General features: G+C 43.5%; 1 protein-coding gene across 3 annotated transcripts in view; it reads right to left on the bottom strand.

Moving 5' to 3' along the window:
- Positions 1 to 15627, bottom strand: part of adarb2 (adenosine deaminase RNA specific B2 (inactive)) — a 128331-nt gene that overhangs the window by 38142 nt on the left and 74562 nt on the right. The window contains exon 1 of one of the 3 annotated variants that reach the window (XM_019864552.1): positions 460 to 1653. The exons of the other annotated variants lie outside the window; for them this stretch is intronic. The gene's annotated coding sequence lies outside the window, so the exon portion shown is untranslated. Of the gene's footprint in view, positions 1 to 459; positions 1654 to 15627 lie in introns of those variants that run through there. 3 annotated transcript variants of the gene reach the window in all.

Consider the following 15627-nt stretch of genomic DNA (forward strand, 5'->3'; position numbering starts at 1 on the left):
ATCTGCCATGGCACTTCCGGGTGCTGTGGGACATGTTCAACTGTTGTCCCTTATGACAAATGTCAAATTCAAAGGCGCGTGTGTCGGCACGGATGCTTTGATGACACAACATCAATCGCAATTTTAGTATTGTCTCGTCGTTTAGAGTAACCGGCAGAGGTGGGCATTCGCTCAGCACCGACAGAAAGTCCGTCACTGACGGACGCCCATTTTGCTGAGAACTAACGATAGACAAGAAACTAAAAAAACGAACCGACAGGCTCACGCACCAGTGAAATGTACCGACGGAAGCGATGGCAGAAGCGCGGTTAAAATAACACGACGGACTGACCACCAGACGATTACCAGTTTAGTTCGGCTTGAAAGAAAATCTGTTATATTTAAGGACAACAGTTACACTTTTATGGTATGAAAATTTCATGGCAAATTGAGAATGTTTTCTCCGTCGCCTCGACTTACAGAATGAGGAACATTTCTGTTCATCGGTTTGCAATGCCCGGTTAAATTTCAGCCCGATGGCTTTGTGTTGCCATGTTTCATTGCCTGGTCAAACCGTGCCTTTGCCTCCAGCAGAGAGCCCCCATCTGAGTCACATGTCCCTGGAAGCAGCTTCTCAACTTGGCTGCACGGCGCCCTGCCTGTCAAACCGGCTATCGACCTATCAATCTGAGAGTGTGTCCACCTGCATGCGGCGATAAGGAGCTGTGGGTGTCTGTAGCCCTGACACCAGCTGATTTATGCCGGCCCCTTCCCTTCAGGAGTCCAGTTAGTCAGAAAATCACCAGTAACTCATGCTGTTTTTGTGCAAAACCGCTGTGACTTGTTTATTGCAACATTTCGACCATCTTGCATTTCTGTTTAGATACGTGGCGAGATCATGACATTTTAATTTACAGTATGGGAAAAATATGTAGACATTTAACACAGCAAATAACTCGATTATTCTGGCTTGAAGCTGATAAACGCTGTTTAAGTTTTTCACTGTGCCTAATGCAAAGCTTTTGCAACAAACAAAACAGGCCGCCTGATCACCTTTCGACATGAGATGCGCATTTTCCAATTTCACCGATTGCGTGCAGTAGTCACATAATCACCGATATGATCCCCCTCGATTAAACATGACATTTTCAAAGCCTGGTGTATCATCATTCCTTTTTTTCTTGTCGTGCTGGTGCCAAGTGACTCTGAAATGATACAGTCATAATGAGACAACGAGCCTCTGCACGGTTTTGGCTTCCGCATGACTCTGATAGAATATCGTACTGTATATTCAACACACCCAGAGTCTGTTTGCTGAGATAATTAAATTCTCAAAGGATGTGAGGAGATGCAGCACGTAAATTAATTTGTGCTGCAGCAACAGAAAGGATTGATACCCCTTATTCACTCCCAGAACAAATAAATTGGATGTTTTTTTTAATTAATTACTGTTCCAGTGCCATTAAACAGCATCACTTAACAGATGACTATAAAACAGAGTCAACACTTTTGATGTGTTACGACGACGACGTAAATGAGCCCTTCTTACTCAGCCATCAACGCTTCCACACAAACATTACCCCGAAAGAGGTTATGAAGAAGAAACTGGAACCACATTATTTCTAATTTCCTGACCACTTGCAGGTTAGCATAACATTACACTCAGGCTAAAAGACCGTACAGTGAAACTTTGATTCACTAACGAATGGGTTGACTGACACAATTCTCGCACACATAAGGCTTCTGTTCAAAAACATTTGTGAACGCTCACAGCGACCCGCCCGCACTGTAGCTCCAGCTTGGGCCCCGCCGTCTACTCATTGCCAGCCATGCAAAGGGCACTTAGCTCTGGATCTGGCATGGATTGATTGGAATTCCATTCATTTTAATGGGGAAAAATATTTGGTTTACAAACTAGCATTTCAGTTTGCGAACAAAGAACTGCAACACGGTTGAATTTGTGAACCGAGGTTCCACTGTCAATAAGAGTAAATGTGCTAACAATCAAAACCAAGCCCAATTTAATATCAAACTCAATATCTCAAATATTGCTGTACGGAATTGCCGTTTCTTCCAATACTAAAAACATTGTGCTACTTCGTTCATGTCCCATCCACCATCCCCGAGAGGGCTTCAAGTGCAAGATCCCGCCTTTGGTTCATTCAGTCCACAATCTATATTAAATATAATAAATAAATACAAGCTCATGCTTCAGAATGTAAGACAGAATTACGACAGGTATAACTGATAAAAGTTTTGAGTCTCTTGGCTGGGATAATGTGGGGCTGGATTTAATAGCCCGGCTGATAATCCATGTCAAGAAAGGCAGAAAAGGTCCATTTGACATGGGCTAACTTCCCCTTGTAATTAGAAAACCTCATTAAGTTCATGAAGTCATCCCTCGTGTTTGGAGATATGTTTGACATGCACCACATGTAGTCTTTGCCACGAGAATGGAGGCTAACTGAGGCTGTTCTCTTTTGAGACAGAATACACCGTGAGGTTTTTAGGCTCATATAAGGGACTATTGTTGGGGATATTTAAATACAAATAAACCTTTGTCATTTTGATCACAACACGCTGTTAGAAAATAAAAGCGGTGCGCGAACACACAGTAGTACTACGTTTACAAGGAAGGATATCAGTGTGACACATCCCTGAATGGCCCTTTGTCTTTTCTATTTATTAGTGGCCTTGAGCGACACTGTAACAGATGACTCGACGCCACAGCTAAAGGCCCAATTTTTTTTTTCCTCCCCCCTCAAGTTTGGCCAATGATTGTAATTTGGGTGTCAGTGAAAGCAGTGATTTATCATTGGCGGGCTTACTTAGCGGGCAACAAGCAAGGTGCTATTCATCTCTGTAGCAGACAAACTCAGTCAGACAGACACCGTTGTTGCCAGTGCCACCGTTGTGACTGATGCGGCCGGTGAAAAATAAAGTACTGGAGACAACACTTTACATGTGATGAGTTCCAATTTTCCTGATATACTGGGCTAGAAAAGCGCAGTTCGCTCAACGAGAAAATGGGGCTCTAACATTTTTTTCCCATTCTGGAGGAGGATGCCTCATGAAAGTGAAATATCGTGTGCAACATCATGTTTTCAATCCACTTCCTATTTTATTGGGGTTGGATAAGAACCTTTGTTATTTCATTCTATGGCCAGGTAACTATGTTGAAGTGAGGGGAGGAGCTCCATTTAGTAAGACCACAGCTTTGTCACCTAGAAAAACATCGATTTGCTGCCTCTTTGGTAATTATAGCAATTACTAACATTTTAGGTTGAGCGTCAGTAAGTTGCAGATTTTCACGATTACAGTTCAGTTTCTCTCCCGTGCAAGAAAAAAAAAACAACAGACACACCATTGTTAAAGGCGCACTTCATACATGTTTTGAGGTGGAGGGGTAAAAAAAAAAAGTTGACGTTTTGGTTGACATTTCCACTCCAATCCCACAGGTGGCGGTAATGCATTTTATACAATACTAATATGAATACAATTTCAATTACAGAGGTATGAAGTCTGCTTTTTTTCCTCAGTGTTAAGTTACAAACGGTACCATATTATTTCAATATGATATACGAGCACATTCATAAAAACACATGCTACTGTATCGGTCCCCTCCCGCACCCATCTGGTTTCTTCTGCGCTGCCAGGCTGAAACACCAGCCTGTGCTGCTGATAACAAAGACGAACCGCTTGCTTCCCTGCAGGTGAAAAACAAGCTGAACACCCAGATATCGTGGCTCGTGCAGCATGCTGAATTTACAATAAAACCTCTGTGGCATCAACATAAATCTACAGCATGTGCGTGTCCGGGATATGCATGACTTAATGCCCTAGTATGAATGCCAGAACATATATTCGTTTGAGAGGGAATACAGAGACACAGTGGACGCTAAGCACTTATTATTCAGCAGTAAATGAGGTCAAATACAGTTCTTGCAAAATTGTAATATTCGATGAAAATAGGATTCTGATGTCACACACTATACTTTTTTTTAGTTTTTTTTTAGTAGTAGTATTCAGATTTTAGCAATGGTTACCTTCTTTTTACACCTATTTTACACTTTAGCTATTAATGACACAGTCGTTATTACCAAGCACTAAAATTTGATGTGCTTTGTATACTGAGCGAAAATACAGCAACCTATGCACTGAGTGAAATTCATGGCAACTCGGAGAAAGGACTTCAGATACATGCCCGCTCACCTGAAAGACCGCAGCATAATTATCCGCCTTCATTGAGGATGGAGAAAGACATGGACGGAGAAACGTGCGATTGCATCTGCAGTCCGTCGACTCGTGTGGGTTGTATCAAAGGAAAAAAGTAATTAAATCGTTTGAGGATGTCATTGGAAATGAGGATTCTATCGTATGATGCCCGGAGCTTATCGTGTGCGCGTTTGTAACAGACGTGCCACTGTGCAGTGGAAGACGACACCTCTGTTGTGCATTTGTTAGCCGACGCAGCTAGTCGCTCCTCATTAACCTTCGGAAAGATAAGCCCCCTTTTTTAAGCCATGTTTGAGCAGCCTGTGTGAAGTATCTCCCACTGATATGCGGCTAGCCAACCACCACGAGCATCTTTCCCCTCATCTTTCACATTCATTACTCCTCTTCCGTCATCTCTGTTAGATTACCAGAATTAAATTTCAATTTTAATTACAGGCCGAAATATCTCCCCGAATCTCGCACCTGAGCCACGTTGAATCAGGCAACAAGCATTCTGGGATGGCGTGCTGTCGCGGGCTGCTAACAAGGTTAAAAGGTGCACAGTGTGTGTAATGGGAAGCAGAGGAACTCACTGAGCAATCGTTAACACTATATTAGGTACTCTCCCTCTTTGTCTCTTGCCATGTTACCTTCCTATTTTCCCAGTGAAATACACAGAGCGCCTTGTTAGAGGCACCAGGCTAGAAGTAATGTAATTTAGCTAAGTGGCGAATGCGGAGGTGCCAGATGTGTCTTTGCGCTGGATGCTGTCGGCTGCCCCGACGCAGCAAGCGCAGAGAGGACCTGAGCCGTGTACACCAATAGGCCTTATTTTAGCAGCAAACAAACAAAAAAAAAAAACTTGCACTCTTTCGCTGTCGTCCGATTGTCCAATTGGACCAATACATAATGATTACTTTTTTTTCCTTTTTTTAAATACTGGAGGCACAACAGAATCATTTTCAAATAAACAAATAAAATCTGCTCATTTAGCTTTGCGAAACTTTTGCTACTTTGAAAAATGGTCAAAAAATCAATTGATATTGTTAAAAATCTATACATTAAAAAAAAAAAAAAGTGTTTCCTCCGCAAATCGTTTTGTGGTGTTTGATCGACAAGGTGAGCCGCTGCCTATCAAAAGAATAATCACTGAGTCTGCACTCTCCAAGTACGACTGAGCAACAGTAAGTCCCACATATGCTCTTTGTCTCAAGCTGCAGGCGCTGATTTTACCGGGAACAATGTCATGCAGCCGGTAATACAATTACGCGTGAGAGGACTACATGTCGGGATGGTGAAAGGGGTTTTGTGACAGGATTTCACGACTATGAAAAGAGATTTTCTAATTAAGCAGTGGTGCATAATGGAAGTCTTTGAGCTTTCCGCTGTTTGAAATTGTGTGGCAATTAGATCATCATCTACGTTGTATGTGGAAAAACAGTACAATTAAGAAAAACATCACCAACATTGTGCACGTCATTTATTTTGAGCCCTTATTATACGACCATTGCACGGCAACACTCGCAGATAAACCAATATCAACCTCATTATTGATTGACTGCAAATATATTTTGTTCATTGATCTATGCCAGCAATGTATCGTGATACTCAGAACAAGTGAATGATTTACCATAGATGGCAGAAGCCACAACAGGCCGTGTGTCCAAGGTAGGAACCCAAACAAAATAAATACAATAATTTGCATCATGCTGGAAGAGAATTAAAGAAAAGTACAAAAAAAGGGCAAGATTTTTAATTATATTTGTTTTGAGGGCACCTTTCGCCATTTTTTTTTTGGAGTGGGTTGGGTGACATTTGCCAATCTAATTTTGGAGCAAAGTAAACAAACCAATGAATTTCAGCAAGAGCAACACTCATCTGACACATGGGGACCGCAGAAAATGGATGCGTCCGATGTGACGATAGCAAAATATTGACAACCCGTCTTCATTTCTTATGGACCAGTCCACGCTCAATGGCACTGCAACCACACAAACAAAACAAGTGTCGAATTCCTTCCATCTGGTCGTGTCAAATCGAAAGTGAACACTTAAAGAAGGACATTGAAAACTACAAAATGACTTACAAGTCAATAAAACTCATTTCTTCCAACGTAAATGCTCAGTGCACCGAGCCGCAGCCTCTCTGAAGCTTGGCGGTAACCGTAGCAACTGCAAACAATGCCAGCAGCTTCTCACACCAGCGAGTCCTTGATTGCAAACTGTGCTCCCGGATTTATAAACAGAGAACAGAGATTGACGTATTCTCTTTGTTTCTCTGCACTGAGCTCCACACACACACACACACACACACACACACACACACACACACACACACACACAAAAAACTGTCAAAGAAAAAGTGCGCTCACAGAGCTCCGGTCTTTGCAATGGCTTAAAAGTTTGTCACCTGCCCAATAAGCATCGTGGTGCCACGTGCCAACTTGCTCACACTTTTTTGTCCATTGAAGTAACTTTGGCGGCGAGTGAACAGCGCGCCCCCAAATTAACACACTGGACGCTGTGACCTACAACTTGAGATTCAACCAATATTTCCTGGCCAGGTGTGCGTTTACAATAACAGGCAATTATTTTTATTGACACTTGAGCCCGCCACAATGTCTTTTCGACTCATTTTCCATTTGCTCAGCCGTCTGTACCATTCCTGATGCAGTTTTTGTCGTTGAATGGCAGGAGACGGTGACGAACCTAATGAACCGCACGCTTTCATGCCTTAAATATCAATTTTGTTTTCCATTTGTCTCGTTAGAGCGAACTGTCATATAGTATTTTTCGTGCAGAAGCTCACCACGTACCTTTACGCACACCTTGAAATTAACACCTTCTTTCGGGTTTCACAGTCAAGCGAGGGAAGCAAATTCCTCGACTCCCCAGACAATATTATCTCATATGCACAGACAAATTACCTCTTTGTTTTAAGGACATGAGTATTTTTTTTTTCTCCCAAAAGGAAACACACACACACACACACACACACACACACACACACACACACACACACACACACACACACACACACACGAGCACACAGGCACATTATGAAAATCCCCCCATAAATAGGAAAAATAAAGCACTCAAAGGGAAGCTAAAGTGGCACTTAGAGATACTCGGGCTAAGAAATTCTCTCATTAAATGGATCGCCCTCTCGCTTGCCTCGCTGCAGAACAGATGAAATGAAGGTTACACTGTCCTCTCTCATGGCCGACATCCCGATGCCAGAGCTAATTGCATAATTTGTTTCAGAATTAAAAGCTAATAGCGGTCCCTTGTAGGCCCCAGCCAGCCTTCTCCTTTCCCACTCGCACAGCCGCACGTTGTCTTTTATCCTCCCATCATGTTTTTTACAATGTTTTAAAATGTGTAAATACCGGTGCAAAGGATGAACTGCGATGTCATCGTTTGGTTGCACGAGCAAGCTCATCTTTGCACATAAGCTCGTTGAGAAAGTTCCTGAACAGGTTGCTACAAACGGTGAGCGAGCCTGCGCATGTGACAGTAACCTTCATTTTTCCATGTGATGTCTGACTTGTAAAACTGACCTCAAACGACGAGGAAGACGGGTCAAAAGATCACTCGGTAAGTATAGTCCTGTTCTGCACCTCTACAAACCACACCAAAATATTCAACGCATCGCTGACACCATCAGTCAAACAGAAGAATGATGAAGGGAATATTTGTTTTTGTCCATTTTTTTTTTCCAAAGGTCATTGAAAAGCTGGCGGCAAGGCAGGTGTGAATTACTTGACACAGGCTTGATTGCAAAGCACACAAAGGTCGCCCTGGTAAATATTTAAATATTTTCCTGTCACATGGTTTGACCCGGGTAGTCAATGATCTGTATCTGGCTCTCACTTCTCGCTGATGCATACACCATGCAAACGGAGCCTCGGGCACAATTCTTAATTAAGTTCCTGCTCAATGTGCAACCTTCATCCAACGTCACTGAAACAAAAAGGAAGAAATAATAGAAAAGGCAGCCCTACCTCCTGCGCCCTTTGTAACATTTAGGAAATAACAGCTACTCGATGAACATACCTCATACCTTCGCCTGAAATGTGATTATGACCTCAGGTCACCGTTTCTATTATGCTCGGTAATAATGTTCCCGTGCATTGATCCAGTCTGTACATTTAAATTTGACAGCTCCCCCCCTGGTCGGAATGTGAATACATTATGCAGTGATATTAAAAGAGAGGTGAAACATCAAATAAAACGTTTTTTGAAAAAAAGTACTCAATATGTGTGTGTGATCTCATTATTCCTAAATGCTGCCGAATTTGCCACGCCATTGTAACCTTTCGAGAGTGGCAGTATAGCGTGCTGCCCGCCCTGACTATCTATGTATTTCGTACCGCATGTGCGCGTGTCGTGTCACTTCCCTTTCTGCAGCGCTACCTCCCCCAACCTGGCCGGAGCAATATCAGCGGAACCAGAGACAGCATGTGACCCAGCTTCAACTCATTTCGGCTAAATCCGTATAAGACACGCACACACATGCACGCGCAGGGGGGCAGCGAACGGCAAGTTAATAACAGTCCTACCTGCTTCCCAGAGTCAGCAGCAGCAAAGAGAAAGGGGGGGGGGGAACAATTGTAGATATGAGTGGCAGCACGGGAGGGGAAATACTTCATGAAGCACAAAGGTTATAAAACACAACATATAGACGTGGCTTGATAAGAAGAAACCACGGTTTTTAAAAAAAGTTGCAAACGTACAAGGTACAGTCGAGGCTTCCCGTTCTGCCTCACTCTGTTGGTCATTGTTTTGTTTACGTTCCTCTGGACAGGTTGTAACCGGGAAAGTAAATTCCATGTGTGTTGTCAATATAATTTGCTTGTGGGGCTTTATAACCTTGACAACAATCTTCCCTTCCATTCTGCCTGTAGCTGTTTTGCTCAACTCTAACTTGTTGCGAGGCTCCCCGTCACAAAAATTAATATTTATCGGCCCATAAACAAGCATTTGATGAATGATGAATTTGCCTCGCATCAGGCAAATGTTGATGACGACGATTGGCTTTTGAGTGCAAATAGAAGCGGGAGATTTGAATCGAGATTTGAGACAGTCTACCACGATTGGCATGTAGGTTATCGTTACCTTGTGTGTCAGCCTCCTAAAGCATGTTTTCCTTATCGCCGTTTAGCACATTGATAACGCCAGAGAACAGCAAAATGTCATGGTTTTGCTGAAGGCAGGCCAATATGTCTCTGATAAACAATCTCTTGCAAATAATGCAGTTTATCTGGTGCAGATGTAGTGAATGGACTACTGTATATTCAATCCAAATGCATTTACAATGTTTTTCTGCGTCCATATGAATTTGTTATGTAACTGTCATGCAAATATGAAATCATCTTGATTATTTTTGTATTTATTTTTGGGGGGGTGACAAAACCCTTATGCCGAACCGGCATGCTAACCTCAACTTTGTCTCAATTCTTTTTCATTTATATCTACAAATATCTAATTGGTGGAAATGTTACGAAATATAGCAAAACTGTCACTTAGTTAGGAACACTTCAGACACAAGTTGTAGCTCTTGCTTGCTGCCTCGCTTGTATGAGCGTTCACACCCGTGCACATAAAATAAAAGCAGCACATATTTTACATTTTACTTTGTTCTCATGGTCACGGGCAAGGCTGGTCAGAGATTGTGGGCGGGCCTGATGTGGCTCCCGGGCTGTCCTTTCCCCAAGTTTGGGATATTGTGTGCTGTCCCTGTGTAGGATGGTGACTGGTCCAGTTATCCACTTTGGGTTGTGATCAAACATAACTAGAAATTGTTCAATTGTTCAATCCCGAATGAGTATATCACGAGACGACTTGCAAGATGATATAAAACGTGGAGCAAGTGAAGATGTATTATGACTGTGAGGAGAGGGGAAACTGAAGATTTTTGGCTGAGGCTACAAACACATTGAAACAGGCGTGAGTTGTCAAGCCGAACAGCAGCTTGCCGTTAGCCATGCCATTTGTCTGTCACATGAATGATTCCGTTTTGACCAGATGTGGATCACATATGTACAAACATGTGGCTTGCCTCAAGACGAAACAAGACAAAAATTCGTCCTCTGGTCCAACTGCCTTGTTTGCTTATCCCAGCTGTCCTCGGGCAAAATGCAGGATACACCCTGAACCCTGGTTGCCAGCCAATCGCGGGGCACACACAGACGAATAAACATTCGCGCTCACACTCACACCTCGGGACAATTTCGAGCATTCCATTAATCTGCCATGCATATTTTGGGAATGTGGGAGGAAACCGGAGTACCCACACAGGCACGGGGAGAACATGCAAACTCCACACAGGAAGGCCGAGGCCGGAATCAAACCCTGCACCTCTGCCCCGTGAGGCCGACGTGCTAACCAGCCGCCCACCGATACCCATTGTCTGCGATATAGCTCATGATATTGCATGCCCTTGCCCTTGTTTTGCACACGGAGTTGCAAGATTATCTCCGAGGCGAAAGCGCAGCGAGTCGTGTTTGTACCGTTTGAGACCATTTCCGCACAGATGTTTCAGCGCTGTCGTGAATAACTCTCTCACGATTTGATTGGCAGGCCAAGTTAGATAGCGACGCGCCGCTATAATTACTGACGGTGAAGCTTGTATGCACAACACAAACAGAAGCCGACACAGATATCTACGTTGTGCTGCTCAACAAAGGCAACATCCTAAGAGGTGTGCTAACATTATTCAATCACGCCGTGGTTGAAGTTTCGCCCCTTTATGGCAGGAACAAACTCAAAGCAACACGCTTGTGTCAATGTGCTTTTTTTTTTTTTGTTCTTCCCTGTGTCTAACTGGTGCTTGTTTCCTCTCTTTCAGGCAGCCACATGTTGCCCTAACAAGCAGTTATGCAGTTGATGAACGAGAGAAGGCACAGAATGGCGAGAGGAGCTGAAATTAGCACCGTTTTTCTCATCAACACCCGTACGCATCCAAAACCTTTTTTTTTTTTTTTTTTGCGAAGGAGTCAAATACTAACTGATGACTTTTTATAAACTCAGCTGTCCAATGTCATGTTTTTAGCAAGCAGCGAAGTTTGTAAAAGCAAAGGTCTGTACAAAACTCCATAAATGCCTTAAGTGACTGCCAGTGGGGGTGATGCTGAGTTGCCTTGGCAATAGGAGAGATCCTCTCCTTTTTACAAACCCGTCTAGCCAGTAGATTATTACAAAGCTTTTTTAAAAATAAAACAGCATATTTGGTGTTACAGACTGGATAATCCAGACTCCGGGTTGTGTGTGAATAACCTGACTGCTTGTTTATGCAGCTTTTACTTTTCATGTATGAGGGAGCAATCAAAACGGAATTTTAGGAAAATAAAAATCTCTGTCCACCACACAACTCTGTACTTTCAACACCCGATGCACTTTCAGACTGTACTAAAGATCTGGCGATATGATATGACAAATAATGAGAGGTGCGTTATTCTGTATGTCGCCAAGCAAGCAAGAGCAGGAGGAAGGGCCATTCTTCTGCCATCTGCTCCACACAGAGCCACAGTTGCCTCTTGCTCCCATTGATTTCAACTGCCTGGAGGAGCAGCCAACGCTAAGCCAAGCAAGCCACAAGGAGGAGCATTCAGGTGCTGCCAACGCTTTCACCAGATCACTTGGAAAAATTAGGAGGCCAAAAAGTAGATGGATGACAGTGAAAACAAGCGAAGCAATAATGAGCTGTTAAGAATGCATGATAGTTGGCAAGACGTTTGTTTGTCGTTTTTGTTGAACTTTATGCCATCATCGAAAACAAAACAAAACCCAAACGGCTAATTAAAATCGGTTTGACACGTCCACGAAAATGTGTCGTTATTGTGTGAGGCCAGCAGATGAGGTCAAGCATTGCAGTTGGGGAGTCCAATTAAATCGGTTTGTACGCACTCAGCCAATCAGCCAAACAGCATCGAATGGACGGAATAAAATAGCAAGAAAATCACAGATGCACTCGTCGAAAAGCATCGGGAATAGCAAACAGAGAAAATCAGCCACACATTGCACATGGTAGACATTGCCGAATGAATGGACAAAGTCATCGATGACGGGTTGGATGAATAAGATGCGCGTTCGGATGATGGAGACGGCTGGTTGAACGGACTCCAAAATAAATGTGGTCGCAGTTCAACTCATTCCAAAAATCTAGCCATCAAAATAAATCCGACACCAACACAAATGTAAAGCCAATTGCAGAGTGAGCAAAGAAACAAACAAACAGCTGGCTCCTGACAGCATCTCCTTGCAGCACGTCTCTTTAGCAGACACTTCATGCGTGACCACTGTCATGCTATTAACTTGGGAGCCGATGAATAACAAGGGAGGATCAAGTTGTCGCTGTTACCGAAATGACAGAATGAGACACGGCCGATGCTGGGGCAACATGCAGGGATGCTCACAGTTTGAAGAGGGGGAGAAAAAAAAAAAATCTTTCTGCCAGAAGTGTTACGACTGCTGAGGAGAGGACGTTGGCAAAGCAGCGTCCACTTTTGGTCAATGCAAAGCATTTGAGACCATAGGTCAAGGTTCATGACTGGCCAGCGGCAGTCAGTATATAATTGCAAGAAAAAAACAAAAGCTGAAATCCCCCCAAATGTCTGGGTAGATATTAAAAATCAAGATTCGTGAAGAACAATTGGGCCTCGACCAATTCCTGATCGGTTAAGAGGCATGACACAAGACTTGTGGATATATTTACCGGAAGAGATTATGGCAGCTTTAAGTATCGCCGCCAAAACCTGCGAGCTCCAATATGATGTTGGCACGGGGAGGCTTTCAGGGAATATTTTTAGTGCTGCGCACAATCTGTTTTTAAGGCTAAAGATACGACAAAGAGTAGGCGCATGGCAGTTATTCAGATCTGACTCGAGACGTAATAACTAATTGGTTGACCATGACTTAAAATGATTTTTAATATAATTCTTGGAGCGCTGCGTTGTTCTAAATCTGAAAACTTGCGTCTCCGCCAAGGATACGCCGAGCCAGCCCACAGTTCTATCTTCCTCTCATTGTTCGCTCTAATATGCTTTAATACTCTTGCCTGAAGCATATACATGTTGTGAGTATATTAGAAGACGATGTTGTGTGCACTGCTTCATGCACAGCAGCTGATCATCTGCGCGGAAGCATTTAACTGTCAAATATCGTAATTGCGCCTTCCTCAAGAATGTTCATGTGCGTGGGATTGCATGTCATCATTTTATCGTCTGTCCTGACATTGAAGTTACCGAGGACTGGCCGCCACTGCCATTGGTAAGCCGCCCTAACACGAATGTAGATTAATGTCATTCCGAGCTAACTCGCCCCGTGTTGTGTACGTATTAGAAAGAGGGAAGCGTTTCCTCCGAGGTCATGCGGCAGACACCAAACACTTCAAAGACCCGCTGCGTGATACCGAGCATGAGTTGTGCCTAAAGACACGAGGTTGAAGCTCTGATCCGCCACTGTTTTCGTTACGATTAACCACGCGGCGGAGCAGAATGTCTTTTAGTCTAACACTGTTCTGGTGGATTTGCGGCACTGTTTGTCTTCTTAAATCTACAAAGGAGGGCTTGGCAAATGAACCCTGAGCCCTGTGAATAAATCAACATGGGGGGGGGGGGGAGCAGGAAACGTGCTGTGAAAAAGGCTCGATCAGCAAGAGCACTGGAGGACCAAGAAGCATTGAGAGCAATGGGATCAGAGTTGATGCAGAGCACAGGTGTCAAACGAAAGACCCCCCCGGGCTCACGTCAGGACCCCACATCATTTTATGTCATTCAACGAATGTTTGCCGCAATTTATGACATCACAAGTATCTTTACTATACATAGCAAACGAGTGTGTAAATGTAACTCTGCCACCGTCAGAATATTTCAGCGCTATCGAACACAGACTTGGAGGTCATTAGCTTCGAGAGACAGTTTGACCTCGTGACATTTCGGCCGACATCGTCAGTCATTCCTCACTAATGAATATGTTTGAGTCTGGCCAGAGAAGGCCTGCGTAATTTTTCCCTCCTTTTATCACACGGATGCAGGCCGGCACAGTGGTGGCATACGTTCAACGCTCCGCAGGGACAGACAGGCTCGGCCAACAAGATGGAGTGTTGATGTATTTCCCTCATCAGCGGTAATATTCAAATACCTCTGCCCATTGCCACTGTGTGTGCACCACTATGGGGGGGAACAAAACGTTTGGCCGGATGTCTCAGCCAGTGGACATTGTTGACAATTCAATGAGCCCTCCTGACCCACAGGTTCTTATCATAATTCTAACCCACTCAGTCATTCACTCAAGATTGCTGCTGGTTCCTGCATGACCGGTGGGCTCATTAACTTGCTATGTTGGGGAGAACATTTTTGAAATTGATATGTACATCCTTCTGGCTTGCAACTTTCATTTTATTTGTATTCTTTCGATTTTGACTAATTACGACTCCAGTCGGCAGCACGATGGAGAATGCAAATTTGCGACAGTCAAGATTTCTCAAAACATGTATGGTAGGTTTATTCAAGACTGCCCAACGGTGTGAATATGAGCGTGAAAGATGGCTCATAAAAAATTCTAGATTATTACTTTAATCCAATGCTATTGAACAATGTTACACATACTCAGTGGCAAGGCCAATTTCGATTCGGAAGGACGAAAAATTGCCCGCCAAGTCAGAGCTACCTTTTCATTATTTCCGATACTGTGCATGCCATTTCACATTGAAGGTTCCATGGGCCAAAAGCATCGCCAATTTAACATTTCACAAAGTCAAACGGTGACATTCACATTGACTATTACCCTGGCGACACCAGAAATGGGCAGGAAGTGGAGGACAATCGTGCTACATTTTAGCAGCTCATTTTAAGTGGCTTAGTGGGCACCAGCAATCTGCAGAGGGCACCTTCAGCAATCAACAGCAGAAGCTGCCACATGTGAGCTGCATTTTCGATACTCAAAAGCACTGAACAATGTGATTAATCCCGCAGGATGGAGAAAAAAAAAAGACATTCCATGCGAAATTATAGTGCCACGGCCGCAATTTATTTGCTACGGATGGCTCTGTAAGTACTTTAAGTACTTTGTTTAACAATAATTGAATGAGGACAATTCTGAAAGGTGAACATGCGAGAGTGGGCTGGCGACTTCATGCCGGCTTTTTTCTTTTTTTTCTTTTTTTTTTTTAAACCAGAATTGTATTTTGTGCTTGACTGAATTAGGTGATCATTTTTTTATCTTACATGCGGCTGTGGCTTCTGGAGTTTCTTGCTTCAATTGGAGAGGAAGAAGAATTCCAACGTTTATCGCATGCTGAGGTTAATCTCCTGAAATGGTGGGATTTGGTCAGAGAGCAAGTAGAAAATCCACGCTAGTACTTGCAAGCTGCATTACAGTCACATTTCCTGTGTTATTTCTTCACTCGCCCCCCCCCCCCCTCCCCCTCCCC

The sequence above is a fragment of the Hippocampus comes genome, unplaced genomic scaffold, assembly GCF_001891065.2.
Source record: "Hippocampus comes isolate QL1 unplaced genomic scaffold, H_comes_QL1_v1.1 scaffold389, whole genome shotgun sequence".
Classification (NCBI taxonomy): Eukaryota; Metazoa; Chordata; class Actinopteri; order Syngnathiformes; family Syngnathidae; genus Hippocampus; species Hippocampus comes.